We start from the raw sequence: 7,965 nt of genomic DNA, 5'->3' as shown, positions 1-7,965 counted from the left end.
AAAACACCTAATATGAATTTTAACTTAAGTAAGATTAAGATTAGTCGCTTTTATAGTACTTTAAAAATGTATTTATAAATAAGTCAGGTCAGGACTAAAATTATAATAACCTAAAAATTCATTTTTTATAGGTTACCAAGAAGTGAAAATAGAAAAGGAAAATGGTTAGAAGCAATTGAAACTGAAAATATCAAGCCAAATGTAAAGGATATATTATCATAGTATGTTCCCTACATTTCCCCGAAAGTGCTTTCAATAGAACAATGGATGTGATTAGTCTGCACGATGATGCTATACCAGTATGTTTGCCGCTGCATTCACACAGGGTGAGGTTTTTATCTGTAGACACGTGATGTCTTCCAATTTACTTTTGGTCTTTTTATTTAGATTTAGGGCTGTCATTTATATTCTAACGTTTCTCCTATTTTGAAGAGGGCCTGTGAACAAACTGAGATGGTTTTATATGATTTTTTGAGTACAAACTTGGGTGATATTTGGTTGTTGAAATGTTATTGACTGAGGGAAAGTGAAATTTACTTTAAATACATGGGGTGTTTTAATTTATTTTTCTATTCTTTATAAATTTATATTTATAAAGCATTTGAATGCCATAAAATAAAACCAAAAATATAAATTTAAATTCCGCTATTGCAAGCCCTAATGTTAATATTAATTTCAAACCGTCGTGTCAGCATTGCCCTTTTAATTAAAATGTATTGCATGTTAGTTAAAATGTAAAGTGAACAATGTTAGTTAATGTAAACTGTGACATTTCATTTCCAGGTACCGGTTGAGCCTCAAATCCCGAACTCAAAAATGAATAGAGTGAATCCGAGTGCATCACAGGCTGCACGAAATAGTTTAGTTCTATAATTTTCTCTGTTATTAAGTAATTATTGTTTTTTTTTTTCTATTACCTACTGTATATTGTGTTGTTCATCGTAATAAAAAACTATTATATACCTATATTAGTATTTATTTTGTATCATTATATTACATTCCTCAAAACTGAAATTAGTTCAGCTAAAAGGTAACAAACAGCACATTCAATGACTGGGTGGTACGAAGTTCACCGGGACCGCTAGTAATTTAATAAAACAATCGAATACTAAATTATTCTGTTTTTCCGGAGCATGCGCCATCCCGCATGGCTGTAATACCATAGCAGCAAAATGCATACAACAGATTTTATACCGCATTCCTGTACCACATTTGCTCTTTACTGGCATGCTTCCGTTAATACTACATTCCAATAATATCTGATTTCAAAAACACCAGCCAAACAAAACAAAATATCCAATAAACCAGTTGGTCAATTTAGCAGATAACTTAAATGCCAAATTGTAAGTCTACCGTAATCCTTATATCCAAGTCAAAATTGAACTGGATTTATTAAATTATACAGGGTTAGCTATCTTGTCCTGCGAGGTTGCTGGTGTTTTACAAGTAACCCTGTTTAGGTGTTACCGTCACGAGCACTCATCGTCATACTTCATTCTCATTATTTTTCTTCATCGCGCCAAAAGAAGTATAACTTCAAAAAATATGTATATATAAATACTAGCGGTCCGCCCCGGCTTCGCCCGTGGTACATTTTTACGTTTTCTCTCCATAAGAACCATCCTCGTACTTCAAGAAATGTAATAAAAAAAGAATTAACGAAATCGGTTCAGTTGTTCTCGAGTTATGCGCTTACCAACACAATTTGCGATTCATTTTTATATTATAGATTATTTTTATATCGATAAACATATTAATGTTTATCGATATATTCTCGGCACTAAACACCGCCATGTTTTGTTCCATTCAATATGGCGCCGGCCACACTTTTTTTGTAGGTATGTCACTTCCATGTGATTCCTTATTCATTGGCTCTGAAGAGTACAATGACGCCGACAGTGCTATTGGCACTGTTCAGATTGAAAGCGAACTTAGTGCGTGCGCGTCAGAGCGTCATCGCTCTGTTTGACAGTAGGTATGTTAGCGGCTAGTACAACAGAATTCGGCATCATAGCGCGACATCAAGTTAGCGCTCTACGCCTCTACCACGCGATAAGAACGCATTCTATTTGACAAAGCTATAAGTCGGCATAAGGCCGATCGTTCAATATGTATTACTATATTGTACTATCTGTATTCTGTTTTCGTAACAAAAGAATTTCTTTCAGTAACAATCATCTATATACAATGGAAGTTTGTTTTGTTCGAATGGTTTTGGGTGAAACTTTGACGTGATTTTCGATTTGTGCGAAACACTTTTGTTTGTTATAATGGCGGAATTTGATACTTTGTTATTAGTTTCATGTCCTTGAATTGAATAAATAGTTTGTACTTATTATTGTAAAATGCTACGACGACGTTTCTTGTGGAAAATATTGTGAAATCTAAGTGTGAAATAAAGAATCAATAGAGGTTATTGACAACGTAACTTTTAATAAAATCATAAGTATTGTGAATTTTAAGATGCCGATGTCTTATTATAAAGTGTACCCAATTGAAACATAGGGTAGGGTGTAAATACACTGACGTACCTAAATTTTAATTAATTAATCATTTTCCCTAGTAAGAAATCTTATAACTTTGCAAAACATCCTTATTTTCTTAAGTTACCAACATCTTAGTTGCAAACTATTGTTTTAATTACACAATAAACCAGAGATAATACTAATGAACCGCTATATCTGAGTCTATTATCTGGCTTGCGACCAAAAGCTATGAATTTAATGCTTCTACAGAGTTCTGTGTGACAGTTTCGTAACCTTAATCTTATTATAATGATGTGTATACTTAAAAATTTAACCACTTATAATAATTATCATTATCTTAGTTAGTATTGTAGTATACTATGTATCAAATACTACTTTAGAATATATTATAATTTATAAACGATTTAATAACGAAGCTGTTGGGCTGGTGGTAATATAGGTGAAATAATTTAAAAATAACATTGTTTGTTAATCATTAACAAAAAACTAACAATATTTTACCTTTATGATATTATTTTAAACACATTTTACATACATCTACTATGTATAAGTGTCGACATAACATAAATAGATTTATGACCGAATTTTAAATGTGAAAAGCTAAAATAATTAAAGTAAGTTATACTTAAAACTTATCTTAACCCGTCATGAAAAAATAATCAGCTATTGTGTGCAAAGTGTTACCTTTTGAAAAATCTATCCTAAACCTACATATTCTAATACAACCTTTTCACTTTATTCACATTCGTGAAAACAAATCGCAAAATCGGCCATCTTGAAAAGATTGAGGAATCGAGATGAGAAAGTAAAAAAGGATTCCCAATACTACCCGCGGAAAAAAGAAATATGAAGTCAAATGCTTTCTTTTAGGCTTTAGGCTGCTTTCAGAAATGAATTTAGGTTGAAAGGAGGATTCGACCGGTGAACCTTTGGTACCTTTGATACAGAAATATTTTATTACCTCCAAATAAAACAATTTGAAAAGAATACAAGCCAAAAAAAGTGCCAAAAATTTCATTTTAACACTGTTATCTAATACTATATAGTTTTAGTCTAAAAGCTTGTTTCAATTGTCTTCTAAGTTAAGAAATATGAGCAATCCAGTGTGAATTGTAATATACTCCTCTAACTGTAAACCTCAACTTTATTAGAGTACAGAATTCTAACTACGCCATGTAACTGCATTCAGTTCATCCGTTTATTTTATTTCCACGACCTCTCAAGTTAAACGCTTGACTCTTTAAGTGCCAGCACAAGGCGCCGAGCAGTAATTATGAAGAACAATTACTTTTGTAAAGGTATTCTGCCTTGTAGGACAAAATCTCTGCTTAGAGCTTTGAGTTCCGACTTTTTGGCGGTGCGGATGTTACGCTCGACTGTTTTGAGGTTAATTTAAGTGGAATAAAACATGTGGACGGAAAACATTCAAATAAAGAATGTTATAAAATCGCTATTGATAGTACTTATTAATAATTTCAAAGAAAGACTCAAAAACTTGTTACTTGTTTATGAACAATGCTCTTTTTAACCTCCCCTTGAATGATGCAGTTTTCGTAGCGTATTTTTGGTCATTAATTCATAGTATAATTATTTTCTTTGTTGTTTTGTTAACTGGCTTTAATTATAGGATAGGTAATTATGATTATCTTTAATGACCCGATAAATGTTCTATTCGGTTAGGCTTCTGTTTTAAAGTGTAATTATTTGGGAGCCTTCTTGTGTCAATGTGACTTTATAAAAATAAACACACCATCTATTAATGTATTTATGTCCTATCTATAAAAACCTAATACTATTATTTAATCCTGAGCTTCTATAAAAACCTACTACTATAAAAATTCTCGTACTTGTTCAAGCTATTCTTTCCCAGATAATCCCTTTGAGGGCAACACCTTCACAAAGTGTTGCGGACGTAAGAGCTACTTGTGAATAAACCGTTCGCTTGGTTGCCATCCTGTTCATGTATAAATATAGTTATAGGACTTTTGTTATAAGGTATAGCTACTTAATTTATGAAGCTATGCTAATTAATATGTAAATATTTGATTCGATACCGCGTTAATGTTAATTAATCAAAATGCGGCTGAGTTTTCATAAAATCAGCAAATTTTATTTACTTGTTAAACAATATTGATGTAACATTACTTTAATTCGGTTTTAAAACAGTATTTTCATTTTATAAACGATCTTTTCATAGTTTAAGAACAGTTTATTTATCACACAACGTCATAATATTATTATGATCGTAGTCCTAATAATTAGTATAGAAATAGATTAAAGGATATAATATTATTAGCACATAGGCTTTTTATCTATCACGCAAGTAAAGCCGCGGACTCTAACAAGTTTTGTGATAAAGGTATATCTTTTCTTTCAAAAATAAATAATCTGGTAAGAATGATAGACAACTCCATAGAATATATTAACATATTTAAGACCACGCTTTTGTCTTCACTTATTTATTCGAGTATTCAAATAAGAAGAGCGAACGAAGGTAAGACTGATAAGAAAGGTAAAATATAAACAACTAGCGGTCCGCCCCGGCTTCTCCCGTGGTACAGATTTCGCAATAAAAGGTAGCCTATGTTCTTTCTCAGGGTCTAAAGATTGTCTGTGCCAAATTTCATCAAAATCGGTCCAGTAGTTTATGCGTGAAAAGTTGAAAACCATATGTATACATATATACATACATAATTACAAACTTTTCCTCTTTATAATATTAGTATAGATAATAGAATAGGTACCTACATCTTTGAAAAGCTAAGGATATTAGGAGAGCTATTTACAAGGGAAGAATTCTTCAAGGTCCGGAATTACTACCCTTATTGATATAAATTATCTATGTACTACCTAAAAATAGGATAGGATCTATTTGAGATTATTGTAAATGATATCTTACACTGTATCTGTTATCGCAACTTTCTATCGAAAATATCTATAATGCACGGTATATATATTATGTACTAGCGGTCCGCCCCGGCTTCGCCCGTGGTACATATTAACGTTTTCTCTACATAAGAACCATCCTCGTACTTCAAGGAATATAATAAAAAAAAAGAATTAAAGAAATCGGTTCAGCTGTTCTAAAGTTATGCGCTTACCAACACATTTTGGTATTCATTTTTATATTATAAGATTATGAAATAATCAAATCAATTTTTAATTAACGTGTGATTGTTATTAGATATAATGCAATGCAATTAAATTTAAATCTATGAATAATCCCTAGTGTTTCATATCAAAATGTAGCTAGTTTATTATTAATAAGTGTTTGTATCATGTTCACGTAGTCCTCTTATGGAAATTAATAATTTATCTGAATTTATCATAGTTGTATAATATGTACTCCCATAATTATACGTTATTATGATGAAAATATAAATTAACTAGCTTACCGCCCGCGGCTTCGCCCGCTTTCTCTAAAACGATTTGAGATTTAAACTATCCTATCTCTCAAGTTGGATCGAACTCCACGTGGTGTGCGAATTTTATTATAATCGGTTAAGTGGTTTAGGAGTCCATTGAAGACAAACATTGTGACACGAGATTTATATATATTAAGATATCGTACCTATCTACTTTAACAGATTTAGAATTTTTCATAATCACTATGTAAAATAATTCTTCTCTGTTTTTAATATTTTTATACAGCATATTTAATTTTAGCTTTCTGAAAGAAAAATCTCAATTTTATAGTAAAAAAAATATTCAGCATTATCTAAAAATATAAACTATCATTTCATACATATTACGTCCTCTGCATGAATTGCAACACTCAAAGCTTTGCCCGAATACCAACTTTAACGCATTACTCGCAAATCGCGATAATAGGTATGTTCGAAATTCGACAAATTAACTCATACCTACGGTTACGTTCTCAATTTAAAATAATTTAAAAATATATTTTATCTGTAACACTCGTTATTGCAACCTTTTTGGCACTAGTAAGATACTGGCCGATGAGAAAGACAAGAAAAAAAAATATTTTAAAAATCGAATGTGTCAAATTCAGGCGCGCTTCGCGCGTTGATTTCCCGAGCGCGCGAGCGGTCTTCACGGATGTAGGGCGGGCACTGCCTTTGCGGCAGGAGCCTGCGTCATAGTAAATGGACCTCGGCGCCTTTTTGTGGTATCCTAATTAATGGCCAAGCGTGACGTGGACGCAGATGATGTCAAATATCACAAAAAAACGATTTATTTTAGTGAATTAATGAGCCTCTTGCTGAAAATTGCTGAGATAAATATTTTATCTTCAAGGCCTATTGGCGTTAAACACTGACGTAAGTTTATTATAATCTAACTTAGAAGTACTTCGTAGTTATAATTATTAATTGAATTAAATCAATTCAGTACCTCCTTGTAATATTGTGAAAAAAGATTGTTTAGATTAAATTTAGTAGTTTATAATACCATAGCGTACACGCTATATATACTATTTATATAAATATATTATATTTAGAATATACCTACTTACTATTTATATATACATATTAATAGTATATTCAAATACAAAAATAAATATAATTCACAACAATGCAAAATACGAGACAAAACGTAGGTCGTAGTCATTTGATTTATTGCGTACATGTAAACTACGTAGGTATATTGTTTTACAGCCAAAAAGAATGAACTACTTATATTACATATGATAACTATTTAGTATTAGGTTTCGGTGTTAGTGTTAAATCGTATCTATTAAAATAGGGGTGCAATACTCTAAGTTTATTATTATTATAACTTTTACTTTGCTCTAATTTTAATGTGTTTTAATTGAAGTAGTGCGAAGTTTACGTACCTAGTACTTAACTATTTAAATCACAGATCACAGAAACTCTATGATTTAAATATGTATTTAGGAATATGGGATACTACTAAGGCCCCTATTAATCGTTGGAACATTTTATAGGTTAGGTTTTGCAGGCTGGCAACACTTGCAGACGAGGATCGTGCCAATGAATCTGAAACTTGTTACATTTCACCGAGTTTATTGCACTGCCTGTAAGTTTTATAGTTTTACTTGACCCCGTAAGATTTTATGGTAAAATAGATCTTGTATAAATGGTATAACGTTTATTTTAGCGTTGTAATGGACATTTAACTTCGTAAAAAAGTGTTGGAAAGATTATGTTGTTATTAATAGCGTTTATTTTCAACTATCCATTCCTAACGTTTTCAGGATATATTTCTTCTGATTTCCAAGAGCTTGTGTATCATTTAATTAATTAATAAAAGCTCTATTTTAAACGGTGAATATTTTTAAGTTTCAGGGCCGATTTTTCAATCATTGGTTAAAACTTACCCGTCCAATAAAGTATTACACGATATTATTAAAATTTCACTTGTAAACTGTCAATTGCATGCAATAAGAATGCATTTTGAAATGGTAGTTTAATAGTTTAATACGTTATTCGACGAATAAGTTTTAACCGAGGATTGAAAAATCAGCCCTAAATATGATTTTTTTGAAATATATTCAAGC

General features: G+C 31.3%; 1 long non-coding RNA gene across 1 annotated transcript; it reads left to right on the top strand.

The window, feature by feature from the left end:
* The first annotated feature begins 214 nt into the window (after nt 1–214).
* Nucleotides 215–966, top strand: LOC123692584. The gene is made up of 2 exons (XR_006751587.1): nt 215–326; nt 784–966. It is a non-coding gene; the product is annotated as an uncharacterized LOC123692584 (long non-coding RNA).
* Nucleotides 967–7,965: the final 6,999 nt, after the last annotated feature.

The sequence above is a fragment of the Colias croceus genome, chromosome 6 (genome assembly GCF_905220415.1).
Source record: "Colias croceus chromosome 6, ilColCroc2.1".
NCBI lineage: Eukaryota > Metazoa > Arthropoda > Insecta > Lepidoptera > Pieridae > Colias > Colias croceus.
Note: the sequence above shows the minus strand (reverse complement) of the source record. Positions and strands in the feature narration are given on the sequence as shown.